General features: G+C 39.9%; 1 protein-coding gene and 1 pseudogene across 5 annotated transcripts in view; one reads left to right on the top strand and one right to left on the bottom strand.

Moving 5' to 3' along the window:
* The window catches only part of RNLS (renalase, FAD dependent amine oxidase), a 155,475-nt gene that overhangs the window by 82,452 nt on the left and 48,993 nt on the right, over positions 1–24,030 (top strand). The window lies entirely within an intron of this gene.
* On the bottom strand, positions 18,646–20,210 carry LOC121925075 (annotated as a pseudogene).

Below are 24,030 nucleotides of genomic sequence, written 5' to 3'. Positions count from 1 at the left end.
CACACTCCCTCAACATAAATGGTTGTCTGTTGGCAGGATAATTTCTCAAATACTAACTTTTTCTGTTGTTACGATATAGCCACCAGGAATTTTGCGTAGTGAACCACTTCATTGCCCACCACTACCTATGTTTAAAATTCATATACATACTTCTTAGTGTCAGATTACTTAAAATCAAACATAATGGATTGCGTACAGGCAAAGGTCTCATTTATACTGAGCAATTATAGCATTTTGATACCACTTTTAACTGCCATGCCTTTATCCTGTGAAATCTAGGGATTTGTAGCTTTGTGAGTTATTTAGAATTCTCTGCCAGAGAGCTCAGCAAACACCAAAATCCTAGTAGTCCACAGCATGCAACAACAGACATTAAACTGGTATTAAAATGTTATACCATCTATATTCAACTATAAGTCAACCTCATATATAAGTTGAGGGCAAGTTTTGGGACCAAAATTATGCATTTTTATATGACCGGTGGATAAGTTGAAGGTAAAACTTAGGGGCATGTAATGAAGGATATAAAGGATGAAGTAAAGGAAAACAATGTCAAAGAACTTACAAGATTCCAGCAGGCATAACTATTTGTGCACATATTAAAGGCTGGATGGATGAGAGTGTAGAAGGGGGTTATTGCTTCCAGGACAGATTAAACCCTTGCCTTTCACACCACACACACACACACACACACACACACACATTAAAATACAGTACTAACATTGACCCATAGATAAGTCAACTCAGTTTTTTGGGGATCTGTTTTTTAACCTAAATTTTTAGACTTATACATGAGTATATACGGTAATTGTGCAGTGTTAGGCACACTAAGTTTCCATTGCAACCAGTGGAACAGATTAACCCATATAAGACCCTTGGAAAGAAATAGAACTGATTTAATCAGAATCCAACGAAATATAAAGAAGTTCAAGTTTGATAAGCAGCATAGCATACATTCCTTAGTTAACACAGAATTGTTCTGTGCCATGTGAAAAAATGTGTACCGGTATATCTAAAAAGTCTTCATGCTCTTTCACAAATAGGGGAACTAATTATATGCAATGAATTTTGTGTTATCGTTATTGGGACCAGTAGTCTTGAAATACTGAGATCTAAGGGTAGACTGCAGTACCTAACGATTTGGGATACTTAGGCCATTCTTCAACAGGCTGTGCTGTATAATCACAGCACTAATGGAACAAACTCTCTCGGAGTGTAGTGGAGTCTCCTTAGAGGTCTTTAAACAGAGGCTAGATGGCCATCTGTTGGGGATGCTTTGATTTAGATTTCCTGCATGGCAGGGGGTTGGGCTGGATGGCCCTTGCGGTCTCTTCCAACTCTACCATTCTATGATTCTATGATTCTAATGCAAAAACCATTAACCATTATCTACTGGAGTGATGGGCAACGTCCCCAGAACCTCCCTCAGACTCTGTGAAAATTCTGAAAGAGGTCCCCCATGCTATCAAGAGGCTATGGAGGCAAAATTGTACGGTTTCAGGGCCTTCTTTGTATAAAGTAGACTCAAGAGGCAACATTTTTCACACCAAGAAGTAACCAAAAGTTTTGAGGGGGGAAACAGAGCAGGGATGTCAGACTGCAGAGGAGTCAATGGCTATTTTCACTCCATACCCCAAAACCCCAGATGAGCCAGCATGACCAGAAGTGATGTCACATTGCTTCCTATTTCATCAGTTGAATTTCCTGAATTTCAGCTAATGGGGGGGGGGGGGGTTGTTAGGATTTGGGGCAAAACTGCATTTTGCAGTGATTTTGACCAATTTCAGTTGGTTGGCAGGGAAAATGTTCTGAAATAGACATTTTAATTTTGAGGCGGGGATCTGGAGACTTTAGAGGGCTTCAGGGGTGACACCCTGACTCCAAAGAGTCTTTTCAGGAAAAAAAAAGACTCTAAAATTTCTAGTGTGGTGTAGGGAACCACACCAAGTGTAGGCTTTTGGACCACACTATGTTCATCCCAGACCTAGTGTCAAATTCTTTTTTACCATGATCCATGATTCTCCCCCACCCCATGTCATGTGCCCTCTGACTCACATCTTTATCCATCATTCTTCCCTCCTAACCCCACCCAAGTTCTCACATAAAAAAGTATCCCACTTTTTATCAGGAAAGTGTTGGAGGATATAGTTGCACAAGCTTCATATCACACCCATGGACAGGAACCTTGGAGGTTATTTGAGATGCTAACGAGAAAACTGTAATAAGTTTTGGGTGCTGTGAAAGAACTAGAAGCCTTGCTATCAAATTTTGCAAATTCTTCATTAATTTCTAATAGATGAGTTGGAATAACTTGATACATTTCAGTCACAGGTAATTTAATACATGTTTTGAGTCATGCCAATTACTTCCCACTTATCTGATCCAATTGCTGTAATATAGCCAATCAGTGTGATATCAAATTTGTAGAGAAAGCACAGAATTTAATTTCCTTATTGAGCCGTGATTTTTGGCTAGGACAGTGAGAATTACTTTCTGTCACTAATAAACTGATTTAGTTAAACCCAGCTGGCTCAGCAGACATATGGTGGGACAAGGAGAAAGATATATGGATACAGAGATATATAATTTAAAATTTCCTAATATATGTCAAGAGAACAAATTGTACAGCAGATTAGCATATGCTTGCCAGCCCCTCTGGTTTTTCCATTTGATTCAGTGACTCCACCTAGAAGAAAACAGCTCCTTGGTCCAACACAGCCCACTCAAAATATATGGGAGCAGGAAACAAAAGTTGTCCTTTATACACTATTCTACCACAGCAATTCCCATATCACTTTTATAGAGTGTGAAGTTATATTTGGTTTCCTGTTTCACTTTGTGGCTTGGAGTCAATGGATATTGACATGATCTTAACCTTATAGCTATTTCCTGCAGTGAGATTGTGTGCTAAACAATCTCAAGAGAGTGGATCATCCCAACCTAAGTAGGATTGTGCCAATTGTTTTCTTTTTAAAGTTTCTTAAGATAGGAGAACAATGGAAAATAAGATTTAATGATAGGGAATGGGTCCCACCACTATCACAAGTACAGCTGATGCTGACCAAGGGGAGTATATCCTCAGTAGCTGCTCCCAGGCTATGGGACTCTCTGCCAAAGGGAGGCTTGGTTGGCCTCTTCCCTACCTCCCTGTTTACTAGCAGGGAAAGATCCTTATTTAAACAGTCCCCCAACATTTAACTGGTTGGAGTAGTGTAGTGGGTATGCTGGCTCTTAATGTGTTTTTAGTGTGCTTTTAACTGTTTTAAATTAATTGTATGGTTTTTTAAAAAAAATATTTCCATTTCACACTGATTTAGCTGTATTGTATTAGGATATGGTGTTAGCCACTTTGGGTCCCATATGGGAGAAAAGCGGCATAGCAATTAAAAATAAATAAATAAAATCTGTTTCCAAAGAAAAATAGTACCATGCTCCTCCAGAAAGAAAAGGTCTGGTTTTTTGTGGAGCAGGTTTTGGGGGGGAGGGGGGAGACCCAGATCAAATGCATGATATGGAATCAGAAGAGACTCCTTTGGGATTTGACTGCTGTTAAATAGGGCTGATTCAAGCTAAATCTAATTTATGTATATGAAAGAGAGGTAAATCAGAGGTAATAATCAAGTTTGACTTGCAAGAAAGTGGAATTTGACTCAAGGTGTAGATAGGTGATAGTTTTGAGTCAAATTTAGGGAGAAGCAGAAGTCTTTTTAAAAGAGGGGGAAAGGGTGGGAGGTGGGGAGGGATGATGTTATATACTAAAATTGTGCATATATTATATGTATTCTGTTTTATTTGTTTGTGTGCGTGTGTGCGTGCGCGCGTGCGCATGCGCACACACACACACACATATGACCTTCTCCTGGTTTTCCTTGCAATACCAAATAAAAAGTATTGAATTAGAAGGAAAAGGAACCCTGCTGCCAAAATATGAATTGATGTTTGTAACAAAAATTCGTCTACAACCTCTCATGGATGTTTGAGGAGGAAGGAGGCAGAGGAGGAGCTGGTGGTAGTAATACTGACTGCACTGGGGTAGTAACAGTAATTAAGTCATTCTGAATTGAAATGCCGTGGGTGGGGGGAGGGCACAAACGGTACAACTAACCTTCCCAAATGTTAAGGATATAAACATTATCAGACAAAAAAAAGTATACGCTATCAGGAATGAAAACAGAGAAAACTGCACAAAAGGTTAAAATTTCACTGGGTGGACTGTAAGAACAATATGAAAGAACAACGTATCATGAGGTAATGGAAGTGAGTGGTATACATTGGGAAAGTCTTCAGAGAAAGAAAAGCAAGGAAGAAAGCATGACAAGAAGAGCCAAGGATTGAACACACTGACAGAACATACATAGAAGTGATGAAAGATTTGTTTTATGCATTTGTCTTTTGTGTTGCTGTCCGTCAGCTGCTTCCAGTGGTGTTTTGATGTGGTTTTGCTGACTCACTTGAGGACTCAAGTGGGAGTAGATGTCAGTTCTTTGTACTGGTTTCATTATTTTCTCCAGAAGACGTCCCAGGCGGATAGGATGGGTCAGTAGATATTTGTGCCTTTGTATGTGTTTTTGTATATGAAGATCTACTCTGCCCACTGCCATCTCAGGTAATAGGGCATCAAAAAGAAGTGAATGGAAATTATTTTCAATCTCCTGGTATTACCAAGCCTTTATACCCATTTCCAGGACTCTGCAAGATATTTCTGGGAATCATCTACTGTTTCTGGCAGTCCCAGTAGCACAACTGAACAGACAGTGGCTGCAGTTTTGCTTGACAGAGGGACCACAGTAGACTAAGAAGACTTTGATGTAGTTACGCTGGTTCCCAAAGAAAAGAGATGCAAAAATAATGTGCTGACAGACTCTTGAGCCTATGCTGTGTAGGAGCATTCAAGACGTGTTGCACATTTTGTACATCTCCCCTGTGCCACATCTGGTTCAGATGGAGAAGAGCAACAGATGTGGTCATGTTGATGAAATTCCATACTCCTTTCCAGTGGCTCCATACAGCTATTGTAACATGTGAGTTCAGAGGGATTTCTGGGGAATTTCAGAAGACTACTTGCACATGGGAGAAGAGCATTCTTCTAGCATTGTCTTTTGGACATTTGCTGGAGTAGTAGTTCGACTTGAATAAACCAGTACCTTCTACTTTCCAGCCATTGTCATCCATATAGAAAAAGGATGAGCAAAGTGCAGCCTGCAGACTCCATGCAGCTCCTGAAGTCTCCCAAAGTACACAAACACCCTCCCATTTTTTAAAAAAAACCTCACAGGCAATTTTTCTACACACACACACACACACACACACACACTGCTCAACCCACCAACCCCTTTGCCGATATCTTTTTTAAAAAGACAAAAATGTTAACTGAATATGGGCTGAATTCAAAACCAGAAGTGATCTTGCACTTCCTGTTTCTGTTTTGGCTGATTTTTCTCCCTAATACTCTGTTTCTTATCTGACTGGGTTTGGTAGGAAGAGGATATTGGGACTTTCAAGGTATGTGAAGGATCTAGGTGTGAGGAAACAAACCCAATGTGTTTTATCTCAGCTTTGAACCTTGCCAGGGGTGTTGGGGTGAAAAAAAATCACTTGGATTTTTAATGGGATCTGGGGGCTTTGATAGTGGAGTCAACCATGGAGTTGTGAAGCAACAAATGGACCTGTACACTCCGTAGTTGTCCACCCCTGGTTTAGAGGTATAAGAATATTCTCAAGAGGTTTGCTGGACCAGCATTTCACAGAGGAGAATAGCCCAATATTCTGTTCCCTCACTGGCTAACCAAACACTCATGTGAAACCCACAAACAGGACATAAGTACGCATACTAGAAGTATTTAGATGCATAATTTTCTGATTATAGGGGACAATGTCCAAGTACTTACACACTTGTAACAGAGTGTGAATATATACAAGCATAGTTACTGTTTTTCTACTCATACATAAGTCAACCTCATGTATAAGTCAAGGGCATATTTGGGGGCCAAAATTAGGGATTTGGGGATGACCCATAGATAAATGAAGGGTAAAACTTAGGGACATGTAACAAAGGGTGTAAAGGGTCGAGCAAACTGTTTCAAAGAATTTACAAAATTCTGGCAGGCATAACTGCGCTCATTGAGAAGCCTGGATGAATGAGAAGGGAAAGTATGGTAAATGATGAGTGTAGCGGAAAGGCAACCAGGTGTGGGCAGGGCTAAGAAAATATGCACATCTCAAAAAGGATGTAAAGGCAAGAGTTAAGGTGCAGTGTTAACCCTTTTTTAAAAAAGGAACCATCCTCTTATCTGACTAGAGTGACGAAAGGTGAGAATTTAGTCTATTCCAGGAGAACCTGAAAGAAGCACTGAGCCCCTCTACTCTTTTGGCACCCTTTTGAGAGAAAGTGCTAAAGAGCCACTGCCACCACTGCTGCTTTCCCGCCCAGGCATTCAAAAAGGACAGAAGCAGCACTGTGGCAGAAAAAGTAGAGAGGATCGGTGCTACTTTTAGATTCTCCTAGAACAAAGCTGTTGCTTTTCATCACTCTACTCAGAGAAGAATATGGTTCTTTTTATGAAAAGAGTTAAAGTACAGTGCATTGACCCATGGTTAAGTTGACCCAAGTTTTTTTAGTTGATTTTTCAACTAAGTATACTATGAGTATAGAACCCATAGTCATGCAGCTTATTATACACCAGGCAAAAAGGTTTTGCGCTCAACCATTGTATAGTGATCAGTTAGCTCCCTACTCACCAAGTCAGAAGGGGGATGTTTTGTGGAGTAGTGTCCTGCGCTAGGGACCACACTTATCCAAAACTTTTGTTTTTTCTTTCCTTCCTTTCCTTCTTTACTTTTTTTTAAATGTGGAAGTGGGGATACAGTTTATTGTCTACTAGATTTAACGAACAATGCACATATCCAACTGCTGCCAGTTGATTTGTGTTGTTGTTGTTGTTGTTGTTGTTATTATTATTATTAACCTTTATTTATATAGCGCTGTGTTGCCTTGAGTCCTGGTTAGCTTCCTTAAGTCTTAGTTTTGGAGAAAAGGCAGGGTAATAATAACAACAACATCAAACTAACAACAGTATTAGAAATATGCACAGTATTCCAGCTGTGGTTGTATAAAATATGTTATATTAGAATTAGCAATTTTAGATTAGGTTTACTTATTTTTTTTTTACAAATTCCCAATAATAAAATGCCATTTTTAAAAACAGCTGTACGTTGGTTCAGTATCTTCACAGAGCTGTTTACTGGAGTTACCAGCAAATTTGGGCCTCAACCACAGATACGTAATATTAGAACTCCATGTCTTTATGTGCATCACATTATATTCTCTTACACTGAATTGTAGTCCCTATTTTGATGTCCAACAAGCCACTCTGAACAGGAGCTCTTCACAACTCTTCTTCATTATAACCACAAACGTGCCAAATTCCAGTTTTTTTATGCCCAAATTAACAAGCACTTATTTATTTTATTTATCTATAGCCTGCCTTTTCCCCAATAATGGGATTTAAGACAGCTCACAACATATTGAAAACAGTACATGATAAAAACTATACAAAAATATCAGTTTAAAAAAATAAATATTTAAAAATTAAAATCAATTAATCTGTAAAGTCAAAAGCATTGAAAATTAATTCAAAGACAATATGGAAACCAATAACACAGTGCATCAATTTTAATACAGTTTCTGGGTGAATCATATGGTTTGTGTTCCTCCATTTTTAAAATAGCCCAGTTCCACCTACTATCCACTTTCTTTCTGTTCTAAAATAAATTATCAAGCCATATATATTATAGATTATTTCTGGAGCTCAGCTAGACCCAAATACACTCACCTCTGCTGTTGAATGTGTTTGTGCTTACGTAGTCCAGAAGCTAAGGCAGGCACCAAAACTTACAATTTTGGTGTATGAATGAAATCCTGAGTACAGTGGGATACAGACCACCCAAAAAGGGTGGTCTGTTGCCGCCTCCATTTCCACCAGCAGGAAGCATCAGCTGCCAAATGGCGAGGCTTCCCGGCGGCAGAAAAAGAACCTGCAAAAAGCGGTTTCTCTTTGCGTCACACTTGCAATGCCCAAGTGCGCAAATGACACACTTGTGATGTCGCAAGCGCGACGGGACGTGCGGACGCTATGCATACGTTGTGTCAAAATGGCGGCGCCCGTGTGTGCAGGGTGCCGCCATTTTGACGCCCCCGTCACATGCTAGGGGTGAGGCCAGTATGAATGGTGCATCCTCGGCCAACCTCTAGCATGAGATGGGGGCAGCACAAAGGCCCATCTAAATCAGGCCTATGTTAACTTTTTCCTTAAACCAAAGGATTTTTTTATCCATCACAGGTGTAGAGGAGATAAACAGGTCAATCAAGATGACTAGACGTTCCTTTGTTCCCTAATAAGGGAGGGGCCATATAGGAAGCCCACATTCTCTTTTGTGTGACTTGAAAGGCTTTTAGTGCCGTTTCTGCAAATAGTGTCATGCATGAAGAAAATGAATGCTCTCATCTCATTGTTCACCTCAACTGCTTGAGGCACGCTATGCTTTATGCAAAAGTTATTTGCTAAGTGCTTTGTAATTAAGATTATATAAGCAATGAGATTTTTACGTTTACGGCATGTACCATGAGAAGATTCATTGTCTAAAGCTCTGCACTTCGAGGAAGGAAACAAAACTGCCATGGCGCATTTCAAATTACTAGAGAGGTCACAAAGTGATTCCATCTTAAATAATAAATATATCAACAAGGTAAAAAAGTTGCTGCTGCGGCACACCTCTTTGCTGTCTTATGGCAAATACAGCCACATGCAGCTCAGCCTCAAACTCTCTAAACTGACCTTTCTCTACCCCCACAAAGGGAGACAATTCACCTTTTGAACAGGATCCATCCTCCCTCCCCATGTCACAGTGTGCCATCAAAATATCATTCCGATTTTTAAAAACAATTTTTGGTAATCTCTCTGGCCTCTGGAGGGGCCTGGGGCAGATAAATGGCCAATCACAGTTGCCTATCCTATCCTAGTGACCAAGAGTGGAATTCATATTGTAACTTGATAAAAGGTTACTTGTTTTGCAAAATTCATAATGCAAAATGCAGGAGTCATGCATCTCAGTGGAAGCTTGCAAATAGGAAATGTTTAGCATTGACAACACTGAGATATATATCCATGTGGTGTCTTGAGGTAGTAGTGTAACGCAGTATGAGTAACATAAAGGCCTTGTATGAATAAGCACTTAAATTTCTTATTATGTTAGCCAGATTTACATTTTGTCTGTAAATTCTTTGGATTGATACATGCATCCAGTAAATTGTCATAACCCATTACAATACTTCATAAAACTCATTGTAATGCAACTCTTTTTAGTGCCTTTCCCCCTACTTTGATTATATAAGTCCATAAATGTACCCTTTACATATCTTTCACGTGTCACAAACTTTAGGCAATAAACTTTATAGGAAACCATTCATGACGACAATGATTTGAAAATGCTGCTCATTAATAGACAATTGCCAAAGTGTTTCTAAACACTGTGTTCTTGTAGGGATAATTATTATACTCTAGTGCTCGATATATATACAACACATACACAGAATATAGAATATTCAGTATGTTATTAATTTTTTGTATGTTTTTAATCTCTGTTGCTGGGCCAGCCTTAATGTGCCTGAATCTGCAGTGCTGCCCTTTAAAATCTAAGACATGATAAGGAAACAGAGCTAGAGGACTATTTCTCATAACCTTTGCTACCTCCTACATAAGTATAAAAACAGTCAAATGCTCTACAGCTGGAAATGGCCTATGTAGTGGCACCAAGCCAGTATCATTGCACTGTGTCAGTTTTAAAAAATCCTTCATGATTAACAAATGCTTTTTTCCTCTTTAAGAGTCTCTTCTTTATAGCCTCCTCACAGATAGTATCTTAATAAGCAGCTTCTGATTCTCTGGTAGAAAAATCCCACAAAAGAAAGAATGGTTGTCTTGCATGCTGACTTCATCAACTTTTGATGTAATGTATAATTTTGTATAATTCAAGACCTCAACATGAAGCTGTCTACCATTAAGGCTGTTTGGAACAGTGTCACTGCTGATTGCAAAATGTCCCCTGTTTTAAAAGAGGAGGCCTTTTAGGCTCATTGTCACATTGCATTTTAAAAATACAATTCTGCCTGTGTAGATGCCACAACAGTGTTTAATGCCAGATTCCTATAATATAATTCCAGTTCTCAGAAGTGTGTCCAAAAGATACCTCCATGAGAGAGGGAATATACATGGGGACATGAATTTAACAGTGTTGAATCTATAAATATCCTCTACTTTTGAAAGCCCACTTTAAAAAAGAGAGAGAGAAAAGCTGACCATAAGTTGCTTAAATAAAAAAAATATATTTCTGAAGCAAAGGTATATCACTATACAGTGCTACTTCATGAGAAATTTTAGTTATTTTTTTATTTTATTTCTTACCAAAAAAAGGCAGAAAACAATAACAAATAGAAACAAAAAACAAGCTAAAATACAGATCCTTAAAAACCAACTTCAAAAATTCAAGGTCACATGAGATGTAAAAGGACAACATTACATAAAAACAGGGATGGACTCAGAACACAGAGATACCTTCTTTACACCAGTTCAATCATCAAATGGGTATCATATTACAGAGGAAGACCCACTTCTGTTCCAATGTTGTTAAGATAAGATATAAGTGGGGACCATCATTCTTCAAAAGGCAAAGGAAGATTCCACCCCTGCAACCTTCTAGATTGGTCAGTGAGCTTTTCCATAAACCAAAAATTCCAAAATCAAGACCACCAATCAGTCATATTGACCTTTCCAGTTTTCCAAGCTCTGGCAATTTCAATCCTGGCCAATGCCAACTAAAATGCAATAATATCTTTATTGTGTAATGTCTTGTTTTCATTAATAAACACTGAAAGCAGTAAGTTCTGGAGAAGGGACAATTTTTTGATCAGTGATTTCTGAAACTAAGGCGGGATACAGATTGCCTGAAAAGGGTGGTCTGCCACCGCCTCCATTTCCGCTGGCAGGAAAGCGGGTTATTTTTGCATCGTGCTTGCGACGCCCAAGTGTGTAAATGGCACACTCGTGACATCACAAGCACTAAGCGTCAGTCACATCATAGTTTCTTCTTCAGTCATTTCGTAAGGGGGTTATTATTACAGGGCACCATCTGGCACAGGTCCTTTGTTTTTAAGACCCCTAGATATCTGAAACCGGATGGGGTCAGCCTTAGCTTAGTTTTCTCCTGACACTGCTTTTTAAATCTTTTGGGGGTATTCAAACAAAGCAATGAAGACTTCTGTTGGTTTTCCAAAAACCTGAGAACCTTTAGTCAGCTGATATGGTGGCAACCATCTTGAAAATATGTACAGTATTCATAAAGAGTTGTGGTAGGAGTTAGTATGCATATCTCTTCAACATATAACCTTAAATAAATCTTAGGATACAATCCTATACACACATATGTGGCAGTAACCCCTACTGAACTCAAGGGGGCTTATTGCAAAAAGACATGCATACCAGTAGTAGTCTTTTTTTTTTAACTACTGAAATGGTGTGCTATTGTACTGTTTAGATTATTCTACTTTACTATTTAGATGATTCAGCAAAGTATCCATTGCTATGACTGCAAGACCCTTCCACTTGCATGTATATTTTACATGCCAAATGCTAATTTAACAGTTTTGAAATTGAGGTACAGAAAACATGATTGAATAGATATAGATTGTCATTAGAATTCAGGTTTCCTTTTAAAGAGCTTAGGATGTTGTAACATGTGATAGTTCTTCTCTTAGCAACTTTCCCCATTATCTTTCCATATATATTCAAACATACCTATTATGTACAAGAAGGAATCCATTAAAATATTATAGGGTGAAAAATCTTACCAAAACAACAAAAATAACCATAGAAAGTAGTCTTTGTTTCCACAAAAATTAAAAAATAATTCTGTAGTCTGGGCAATCATTGCTCTCGCAGAATGTAGAAATGACTAAGTGGGATGCAGATCTATTCACTCAAGAGATCTCACAATCCAGGCCATGCTGGCAAACAAACAGTGAGCAGGTGCAGTGCAGCAAGAAGATACTTGCAAATAGCTGCAGATGATTCAGGCAAAAAGCCCAACCACACCATGCAAGAGGAAGACAATTTCCCAGAGCCTCCTGCCAATTTATTGGATTTGGGACGGGGGGGGGGACGTTTGAGAAATAGGATTCCTTCCCAGCCTGAAGTCTGTTGATCGGTCAGATCCCATCCAGTGAGTCATCCCAAAAGAACATTTAATTGGGCACGACCTCAACAATCCTATCACAAGTTATGGCACAATACATTGCTTCTTGTTTCTGGAACATTCCAATTTGCAGACCTAAAACTGCGTCTTTCTAGTATCCCTTTCTTTGTGAAATTTGCTCTTGGTAATGCTCCAAAAGTATTTTTTTAATGGTCTAGCTACATAATCTTAAGGGGCTATGTTCTTTTGAATTCTGTTAACATAATGCCCTCGCTAAAAATACCTATGTTACAGTTTAACCACAATTTCCTTTTTAAACTTAAAACAGCAATCAGCAGCAGCTTCAAAATACTACAGCTTGTTCAGACAATCTGTATCTAATTGACTTGTTTCAGATTCTTTGCCAAAGTACAGTTTAGTCAGACACTACAAATAAAATCATCTTAAACAAAACAATCTGTTGAAGGAAGAAATAATATATGTACTGTAATGCACATGATTCACTTATACGCACACACATTCACTTGCTAATTTCCATGGAAAGTCAACAGATATCAAAATAGGACAACAATTCTGGATCTGTATACTGGGATGTAACCCCCGCCCCCTTAAAGTAAATGGAAATTAGTTCTGGTATAGGATTGCAAAGTAGGTTTACTCATTCTTTCATCCGGCCTACTGTAAACTAGATTTCTACTTATAGTCCCGTGCTATTTAAAAGGTAGGGGGTAGAGATCGAAAGGTAATGGTTTATCAGAGGTAACTTACTTTATTTATCACTTAGTTAAGATTAATACTAGGCTTCCTGGCTCATGTTCTTAGGCCATACATAGTAGCAGGTCTTTGCACCTGTGGTAAGTAACAGCACAGCTCCAGAGCATGAATTACTTATAGTTAGTTCCCTTTCCCCAATAACAAAAGTTTAACTAAGTTTGATTATAATGGTAACTTTAAAAAGGATAAAGACATTTAATTCATGGTATAACAGCAATTTTGTAATTACTTTGCAGAGATATTGCCTCAGTAATTGATGCTGGAAGACTACCATCGTTTTTACACTGTGATAATTCTACATTCAGATTTTTTTTAAAAAAAAAAGTAATTGGTATAGTTACTTTTGAGAAATAGGAAGGTAATTTTAAAAATATTAATAGCTACTTTTGTCTTAGAACTATAATTAACTACTTTTTAAAGTAAATTTCCAAACTTTGTGCACCTCTGATTTCAAAATGGGACCACATATTGTCATTTGTACATCTCTGTCATTTGTACAAATACTGTACTACCAGCATGTTCTATGACAGCTGAAACACCATTTTTCTTGTCACATGAAGAGTTATCCAATTGTTCCCTAGAAGCTTATATAAGATTATATAAAGTTGCAAAATACACCTGGTAGTCTTTTCAGAACGAACAAGTACTCTAACATAGAGGCAAATGTGGCTTGTACAGCTTCACATGCTAGCCATTACAATCCTTAAAGTAGAATCCTTTTTGGCATAGAACTGTGACTATGAGTGTGTTTTACTTATCTTAAATCTCTGCTGCCTGCGATTGTGACTATTGCATTGTCTATGGCTGTGACCATTGCATTTAGATAAACCATGCTTTCAAAGTTTAGTTTAGGAAATGTGCTTTGACAATTAAATGCAGGCAATTTCAGACCCCTTTCTTTTTAAAATGGTTTCGAGAGTTACAATACAACCCTGAATTATTTTTAGGTTGCATTTATTTTTCTGTTTTGAAATGTTTTTTTTTTAATCCATTTTGCTGTGACAGCGTGTATTTATGTTAACTGTTCCATGTGAAAAGGAAGTATTTTCACAGTAGTTCAAGTGTGTTCACTGTATCTACTTTACAAATGTAAATTGCAAATATAATAATGTGGTTACTTTGGATATTTGTTCAAGCATTCTTTCTGAGCTATTGGAGCTACTTTCAAAAACAACATAATGGTGTTATTCACAAAAATAGTTGCTTTTCTGTATGGTTGAACCATGTATTAAACTCATGTACTTGTTTTGTCATCTCGTTGACAAAAGTAGGGATTGGAATTCTTGATGAGAAATCAAGCTGGAGGGGGGAGTCTGGGAGTCATCAGCCCAAACCTGACATTTTCATGCTCTTAAGTCAAAGTATTGGGGAGGGGGGCTTAATGGTACAGTTTAATAGAAAAAAAATACAGTTTTATAGAAATAATTTGAACCTATTCATCTGTATATATTCCTTACATGATCTGAATGGTTGACTAGGATTCCAGGAGACCAGGATTTGAACCCCCGCTTGGCCATGGAAACCCACTGGGTGACCTTGGGCAAGTCATACTCTCTCAGCTTTGAAAGAGGGCAATGCCAAACTCCTTCTGAACAAACCTTTTCAATAAAAGGTTGTCAAAATTGGAAATTACTTAAAGGCACACAGCAGCAAAGGCTATCATAGAAGCAGTCTAAATAGTCTAAATCAAATTGTTAATAAAAATAGAGTAGACCAATTGAACTGTAAGTGTTGACTTGCCAAACATCCATTGTTTTAGTGGATCTACTCTGTTGGGACTAACAGTTGGATTTAGGTCATGGGAGGCTGTTGGTCCATGCAACTCATGGATGGCAATTATGTAGCCCTCTAGATGTTGTTGAACTGCATTGCAGAATATTACAGTTGGCCCTTGTACACGGATTTCTTATACACGGATTCAAGCATCCACGGTTTGAAAATGTTCAAAAGAAGTATAAATTTCAAATATCAAACCTTGATTTTCCATTTTTTTATAAGGGACACCATTTTGCTATGTCATTATATTTAATAGGACTTGAGCATCCATGGATTTTGTTATCCATGGGGGATCTTGCACCAAACCCTAGCGTATAACAAGCGTCCACTGTACTCAGTATTGGTTGTGCTGACTAGAATTGCTGGGTATTACAGTTAAATAAACTGTAGGTCCATATGATTTCTATCCTTGCTATAGCTTAGTACTGTCTGCACTGATTCATCCTTTTCCCAGTTTCTAGCCTTACCTGGGGGGAAAACAGATGATGTTGAAGACCTCTTCTTGCAACCGCAGAGAGTCACTAACGGGGCAGACAATGTTGGATTATTGTATATACTCAACTATAAGTCGATCTCATGTATAAGTCAAGGACAGGTTTTTGGGGACAAAATTATGTATTTTTATATGACCTTTGGATAAATCAAGGGTAAAATTTAGGAGCTTGTAACCAAGGATGTAAAGCATGAAGCAAAGGGAAAACAGTGCCAAAGAACTTAGAGAATTCCAGCAGGCATAACTATCTGTGCTCACACTAAAGATTGGATTGATAACAGACTGGAAGGTGTCAATACCTTTAGAACAGATTACACATTTGCTTTTCACCAGGGTATAAGAGTTAAAGTACAGTACTTACATTGACCCGTGGGTAAGTTGACTCGGGTTTTTTGGGGGGTCAATTTTTTGACCAAAATTTTTAGACTTATACATGAATATATATGATATATGAACAAATAGTGTGAGCCTACAAATTACTACATTTGTTTCTCTTAAAAATACTATATCTTATGGAATGGCCACGAAGCATGTTCTCTCTCTCTCTGTGTGTGTGTGTGTGTGTGTGTGTGTGTCCAGCTATTATGTAAGGTACCTTGGGTGTTACTTTAAACAGTTGGGGGGGGGGATAAGTCTTAATTATAAGTAATATATTGGCCTCAGCCAGAGGAAGGAGACAATGGGGCAGTACAGACGGGCGGGTCCATGCTGCCCGTTTTTGCCCCACATCTGTTCTGCAGCGTGCCAGTTCCTTCTTCCTGGCACCTTTCCTCACAATTCTTCCACTATCTGCCGAGGAAAACAGGAAACACCCTTGTGCCATGCAAGTGGTCCATCCGGATCAGTATTGTTACTGGTTCTCTCCTACCTTTTTCAAGGATGTGTTTGTGTCAAAGACCACTGAGCAGCTAATCTGACAAGCCAGCCCTAATTGACCCTAATACATTACTCATGATGACCACTGACCCATGGTTCTTTCACATGTAAGTTAACAGCCTTGTCTGAACTTGGCCAGGATACTCTGGGGGCATCCCAGAGTATCCAGGCCTGCAACTGCCCTGACATGGCTCCATTACCTGGCCCTCCATTCCTCCATCGTCTGTCTATGTGGCCAACCCATTGGGCCGCCTGGCATGTCTGCCATTGCCATGGGTTGCTTGCTTCTGTCAGAACGAGGCACCTGGTGATGGTCACATACTGGATATCTCATTCTGATCTCAGAACGAGTGATCTGCAAAAGTAGCAGATAACCGGGTGGCCCAGCAGGACACCCATACAGACAACCATGGCAGTGTGAGAATAGAGGGCCCCAGTTCTTCCGGAAGATCTGGAGCAACACGTAACTTTAAAAAATTCATTTTATCATAGTTATCTCCTGGTTTGGTGCAGAATCTGATGGACATCTGGACTCCTTGCACCAGAAGCAGGAATTAGGTTTTGTGTTGTCTGAATAGGACAGTGTCAGAATGTTGGCCCAACAGACAAGGCCAATGTTAAATATTCAGGCTAAATTCTCACTTCATTCTTGGTGGGGTTTGTTTTGTTTCTTTATATCCTCTAGATTTCTAAAGGTTAATTTCTTATTGTTTGTCAGAGTATCTTTCTGGATTCTGTACATTGGTCTCCATATTTTTATGTCTTGGTTTCCAGTCCTTGGAAAAATTATTTTTGAAAATCCCCTCCAGCCAGCATGCCCATTGGACTTGCTGTCTGGGGATTATGGAATGTGTTGACAAAAAACAATAAAAAACAACTTAAGCTTTGATCCTTAGAATCCATAAAATGGTAATGACTTTATCTCATCTACAGCAGTGGAATGATAGGAATATTTTTTTAAAAAAAATGAAAGAGGTGTTCTTGGTTTCTGATGAATACAACCACATCTCTGTCTCATTGTAATTAAATTGCCAGTGGAACAGTTATGAGCAAGAATCCTGTTTCTGCCTCTGTTGTAGTGGTGTGTTCTATCTATGACTCAATTAACTTACATTTTCAAAATCACGCAGTGCTCCAGCATCTCATACTTTATATAAGTGTGCAGTCTGAAGCATATATCTCCCTGAAAATCAAGCACTGAGAATGTGGTGTTACCTAAAGCAGATCGTTAGAAGAATGTGTTAGGCACAGTGCGAGCACATACACACACACATATTCACACACACAAACACACACTTATTAAACCACATTACCTGGCTTTATAGAAATGAGGGAGGGATGATATTTTGTGGTTCTTGAAAGTGCACTAGTAAATGAATAATCATATAAACTTTTATTTTAAAAGATTAATTGTTTTGCTTGGCACAGGCCATGGTAAGGAGAGCTTGTGTTTTATATGCTGTTTTAGTATTAACTATTTAAGTGACAATTCAGCTTGAGGCTGAAGCCATGTTCCTGAAGGATCATTATTTTAGAGATTAATATGATTGAAGAGTTCCAATAAATTGAGGCAGAGGTGTTTTTTTTCAACAGTCTAAACATACAGGGGAACTCCAGGGGCTGGATTAAAACATGCTGAGACCCTGAAATTTATAAAATTCAAGAGATCCCATATATTTTACAGACTTATGTCCTAAAGCATGGTGAAGAAAATACAGATTGCAAATCACATGTGGCCTCAGCCCCCTGTTTTTAGCTCCTAAAATCCTCACACACCTAAAAGTCGGGGGGGGGGGACACAAAAATCACCCATCAAATGTCCAAAAAAATGCCACCTGGAGCAGTATTATGCAGTAATCCCACCCTTGATTGAACAGCTTGTATGGCCTCAAATACTCAGAAATTTAAACTGGAAGTGACTTCTTGTCATTTCTTAGTCACATTTCCCACTATAAAAATGTGATTCTGTGACCCACAACCATGCAAAATTCATCCCCACATCTACAAGGGTTGAATTCAAAGATATAACCATGTTAATCTGTAGAATCATTATGTAGAGAGACCTTGTAGAACCTTTGAGACTAACTGGAAGAAAGAAGTTGGCAACATGAGCTTTCCTAGATCTAAGTCAACTTCCTCAGATGCATTTAGCGAAGTGGAAAGCCAGGGACAGACCTGCATATGCCATTAGTGTGTGAGAATGTCAATTCAAATTCCAAATCCATTGTGTATGAAAGTGAAGTGGCAAGTCCAGATTTAAAAATGGTCATTTGTAAACAAAGTTCATTCTACTGGACATGCCTTTTCATTTTCATACACAAAGGCTAGTTTCCAGTGCCTTTGTTCACAAATGACAATCGTTAAAACTGGACTTGCCATTTCATTTCCAAACGCATCAAAAGCGTCTGAAGAAGTAGACTTTTTTTTTAATTTAAAGTTTATTCCAGCTATAATGCAAGTTATTCTGATTTAAGGTAGCATCACGTGTCATACTTCTGAGTCCATTCCCAGAATATTCTGTTCTACTGGTCCCAGTCTGTTTTATAGATGTGTGACATTTCTGGCACTTGGGGATCATCTGGACTTGGGTCACATAGCAGTGAACAAATGGATAAGAGAGCTTTGGAAATACAGTAGTTAAAACAGGAGATCACTGTGACCTTAGAATATCAAGGCAAATGCTGCCATTACTGTTAATGTTTGGATTATAAATTCTTTTTATAGATGCAACCTTGTGTGAAAAGGTAGTCTGTAGGAAAATGAATTGTCAGGAAGAAAACACCACCTTGATATGGACTGCCATTAGGGCTCATAATTGTGGCTTGCCAGTGAAAAATGTCGTTTCCAACTGGGCCTGCAGAATACTGGGCTGGTGGGTCACAAGCTAAGTCACTAAGTTCCTGTGCCATCCTTCCTGGGTGAAGAGCGAGAGTCGCTGGGCTGGGGTGGTTGGTAGTGGTGGCCACTGTGGCTGATGGTTGCTGTGGCTGCCGCACCGCCTTCCCCTCCTTCACTGCCACAGCCTGGTTGGGCCTGCCTCTGTGCCACCACTGTCACCACACTCCCTCCCTGCATGTGGAGAATGGAGCCGCTTGCTCACTCCCTGCCTCTGAGGAGGTACACTCATGTCTACGAAAGTTCATGCAGCCAATTTCTTTCTTTCAGTTAGTCTCAAAGGTGCGACAAGATCTCTCTATATATCTACAGGGGTTGTTAACCTTGCCATAACCTTTAGCTTACTTAGCCTGTGCATAAACTCAACATTTCTCAATGTAGAGAGCATGATCACTAAATGTTGCCTATGAATGTTTTCTTTGCCAGCTGGCCTTCAGCTGGATTTATACATGAATGGCCAGCGTGTGGATTATTGTCTCTGAATAATTCATGAGAACCACAATCAAGGTTTTCACTCCACTTATAAGAATAAACTGTAGTCCAGCACCTTTATTATTCTACAGTTTTATATTTCCAAGTTTTGTGTTTAGGCAAACAACAACAATAGTGGGCAGGCATAGACTTGGCCTGGCAGTAGCCCACACAAAGCAGATTATGGGATTGTTGCCAATGCCAAATTGGACATGAGCAAGCAGTGTGATGGAGTTGCGAAAAAGTATAATGCAGTGTTAACCTGAATATTTATAACCTATTGGGAACTTAACAGATACTGGTCTTAACTCTCTAGCAGAGTAATTAACACCAAATGGAATTGAACAGAATACAGAGGTATACAAACATCCATTCAGTTGATAGGATAAAGTAAACAGTTGTCTTTTATTAATGTGTATAAAGGTGTAGTGGTTTGAGTGTTGGACTATGACTCTGGAGACCAGGGTTCGATTCCTGCTCAGCCATTAAAACCACTGGATGTCCTTGGGCAAGTCACATGCTCTCAGCCTCAAGAGGAGGAAGTGACAAGCCTCTGAATTATTATTTCCAGCAAAACCCCATGATAGGTATGCCTTAGGATCACCATAAGTCGGAAACAATGTTAAGACACACAACAATAACAACAACAGTCAAATTGTTTACCTGGAATCTCATTCATGTGTACAGAGACACAGGCTTAATTTTGGGGGAAAAGAATGAAAAATGGTATCCAGGTTCTCTAGCTTTGGTTTTAGTAACAGCAACCTCTAGTTCTTACTGTTGCCCAGAGCCATGAAGTGATCAGGGCTGCAAAGAGAAAGAAGAGAAGACACCCATGAAGAAAGAAAGAAAGAAATTAGGACAAAATGGCGCAAGTAAACAACAGAGTAGAACATAAAGTCTGCCTGAGTCTTAGTAGACTAGCATACAAAGTTTACCTACTGCAGCATAATCAAGAGTATCCAGATTGCAAAAAGTAATGTTGCATTTTAGTTGGACATATTTGAATCTGAACAGGTTTAAAGGAGGGTAATAAAGATGTTTGGGATTAAGGGTAAGGAAAAGTTGAAGAAAATACTCAGGACATGGATGGGGGCATGGAAGTGGTGATCAAATACATGAAGTGATACATAAACTTGCTCTTTGCTGTCCTATAGGGCAGAGTCAAAACTAATGGTCCGAAGTTAAAAGAAAGTAAATGTTGATGAAATATAAAGAAAAACTTATCAATAGAAGAAGTTTAACACACTGAAAACAATTGTCTTGAAGGACAGTGGGCCAAGGAGCCAGCATGGTGTAATGGTTTGAGTGTTGGACTATAACTCTGGAGACCAAGGTTTGATTCCCAGCTCAGCCATTAAACCCACTGGGTGACCTTGGGCAAGTCACATGCTCTCACCCTCAGGGGAAGGCAATGGCAAAGCTCTTCTGAAAAAATCTGGCCAAGAAAACCCCATAGGTTCTCCTTAGAACCAAAAGTCAGAAACAACATGAAGGCACATAACAACAATAAAATGGAGGTCTTCAAGCCTCTGGAAGGCCAGCAGTTGGAAATGTTGCAGATTTGTTACATTATTGGTTCTATATCTTGCTTTCACAGAGTTGCCATATTGCAACTCAAGACATTCCCACCCAACTCAACAACATTGAAACAGGAAATGAAAGAGGTGTAATAAGCAGGGCTCCTAAGCACAGTGAGTCCCAGACTTTAGTCTTTCAGGTGTTTTAGACTGCAGCTCGCAGCAGCTCCTGCGAGCTTGGTGAATAGTCAGGGATTCTGGGGGCTGAAATCCAAAACATCTGGTGGACCAGAAATTTGGGGATCGCTGCCTAAGTAGATGAGAGAAGGAACAAACTAGAGTATTTGAAGAGGAGTGTGAACAGCCAGCTTGGTTGCTGGCTTTCTTTCCCTTAAATCAGTGGTTCTCAACCTGTGGGTTGTGAGCCCTTTGGGGTCGAATGACCCTTTCACAGAGGTCACCTAAGACCATTGGAAAATACATATTTCCAATGGTCTTAGGAACCCAAGACACCATGGGGGGGTATCACCACAACATGAGGAACTGTATTAAAGAGTTGCAGCATTAGGAAGGTTGAGAACCACTGCTTTAAATGGTGGCTGTAAAACTCCAGGTTGTAAGAGAACTTGGAAAATGTTTCAGTGGTTCTCAAGCATTGATCTTCCAGGTGTTTGGGACTTCACCTCACAGAACTCCTGACTTGGCCAGATTGGCTGGACCTTCTGGGTGTTGAAGTCCAAAACACATGTTAGACCTAAGTTTTGGAACCAATGTTGTAGCTATTGTGGCCATTGGGCACACTGGCTAGGAAACTGAGGGAATCGTAGTCCAAAAAATAATTTCCCAATCTTTAGATTACTACCTGGAAACTTCAGCCTTTCCTTATGCCTTCCTTTCTCCTGGTGGTGAGTTTTGTTGCACAGATGTCACTGAAACCTAAATATGGGTCACTGTGCAAGATGTTGCATATTCTTCAAGAACAGACAAGCTGTGCAGGCTAGCAAGGAGAAAGTACAGTTACCCATGTGAAGAGAAGCATGCCCTGTTTTAAAGAGCAACTCAGCCTCCCTGCCCGTGGGTGACGTAGGTACTGATGAATGGATGAGCCAAGGGGTAAGGGTGGAGGCTCCAAATGCAGTCAAAGTGTGTGACAGTTCTGGATTAGCAGCCCTTCCTATTGCCCTCTGGGACCTGTGACTCTAAAGTTTGCATTAGCACTGCCACTGGGTGAGGCAAAGCAGTATACAGCCCACAAATGCCTACTGCTGACACTGGCAGTTCCCACAGTTTTAAGGAAACGTCACTTTCACTTAGCCAACAAAACTTCTTTCTCTTTGCTTTACGCAATATTCTTCCTTGTCCTTTTCCTCAAGCTGTGCCGAACACTTTCATGTAAAGATCTGCTTTAGGTAACATCACACTCTCAGTGACTGATTTTCAAGCCAGTGTGTTACATTTTGCTTTTCTTATTGTTACATATGAGGAAAGGGGAAGGTTTGTTGCACAAGAGGGTTTCTCCCAATCCACAACTGTCCCATGAGTAGCATTCCTCCAGAATCTGACCTGTGGTTTAAAAGATCATAAGAAAGCAATCTACTTATATTTATAAAACTTTGGGTACCACAATCAAGTGAAACAAGACTGCCTGTTGTTATGAATAAAGATTTTGATGGCAACACTCCACCTTAGAATACTGTCCTGAAGAAAATGAATATACAGTGGACCCATGCTGGGGTTTGGTTCCAAGACAAAATTCGTGGATACTCAAGTCCCATTAAATATAATGACAAAGCAAAATGGTGTCCCTTATAAAAAATGGAAAATCAAGGTTTGTTATTTGAAATTTATGCTTTTTTTTTTGAACATTTTCAAACCGTGGATGCTTGAATCTGTGTATAAAAATTCAGTGTATAAGAAGGGCCAACTGTACCAATATATTAATAAATCACTGCAGGTTTTTAGAAAAGTCAGCAGTGGTTTATCTCTTCCACCATGCTGTTGAAAGCGAGGAACAGGTAAAACATTTCTCACCCAAATGCTGGTCTTCATCAAAATTCTATATTTGTTAAGGGATCTGTAATTATTAAGCATTGTTATGTCAAGAAACTTCCTCCCACAGAGCCTCACCCCACTACACACGCACACACACACACACACACATTTGTATATACTCACACACTCATGCATGCACACATACAGTTGACCCTCCGGATTCGTAGGGGATCCATTCACACACACACACACACACACCCCTCGCAGATTCAAAATTTCGTGAATATTCAAGGCCCTCCCTCCCCTCCTCTCTTACCTCCTTTCCCGCCCCCCAGGCCTTGGAGGCTGGTAGGGGGCCTTCCTTCAGTCCAGTGGGAGTGAGGTAGGGCACAGGGCCTGTAATCTGCGCTCACTGGCCACCATGGAGATTTGTCTTCCTAGTGGTGCTTGGAGCCCGACATAGCCTGCCCCCCTCTCTGCCGCAGCTAATGGGTGTCTGCTTGCTTCCAATCTTGTCCCTGTCACCTGCTGAGATTGGCTTAGCTGAGGCGGCTACAGGGCAATGGAGCGACATGAGAAGCAAACAGGTGCTTCCCATCTCATCCCTGTCACCCTGTGATTGGCTCAGCTGAGCCAGCTATGGGGCAACGAGGGTGAGATAGGAAGCAAGCAGGCACCCATTGGCCGCAGCGGACGGGATGGGGCGCATGTATGCCAGGCCCTGGGCACCACCAGGAAGGCAAATCTCCATGGTGGCCAGCTGGTGCGGATTACAGGGCCTGCCTCTACCACCCGAGTGAGGGAAGGCCCCCTTCCAGCCCCCGAGGCAAAGCTAGGCCTGAGGGGGGAAAGAAGGTGGTAAGGAAGGAGGGGAGGGAGAGGATGGAGAGGAGCAGGAGGGAGGGAGGAGAGGGAGTATGTGTGGCAGCGACCTTGTGAATTATCAAAACCGCAAGTTCCAAGGCCATGAATCCAGGGGGACGACTC

Source organism: Sceloporus undulatus, chromosome 3 (assembly GCF_019175285.1).
Source record: "Sceloporus undulatus isolate JIND9_A2432 ecotype Alabama chromosome 3, SceUnd_v1.1, whole genome shotgun sequence".
Classification (NCBI taxonomy): Eukaryota; Metazoa; Chordata; class Lepidosauria; order Squamata; family Phrynosomatidae; genus Sceloporus; species Sceloporus undulatus.
The sequence above is the reverse complement of the archived record's forward strand: the minus strand, read 5'-3'. Positions and strand labels throughout refer to the sequence as shown.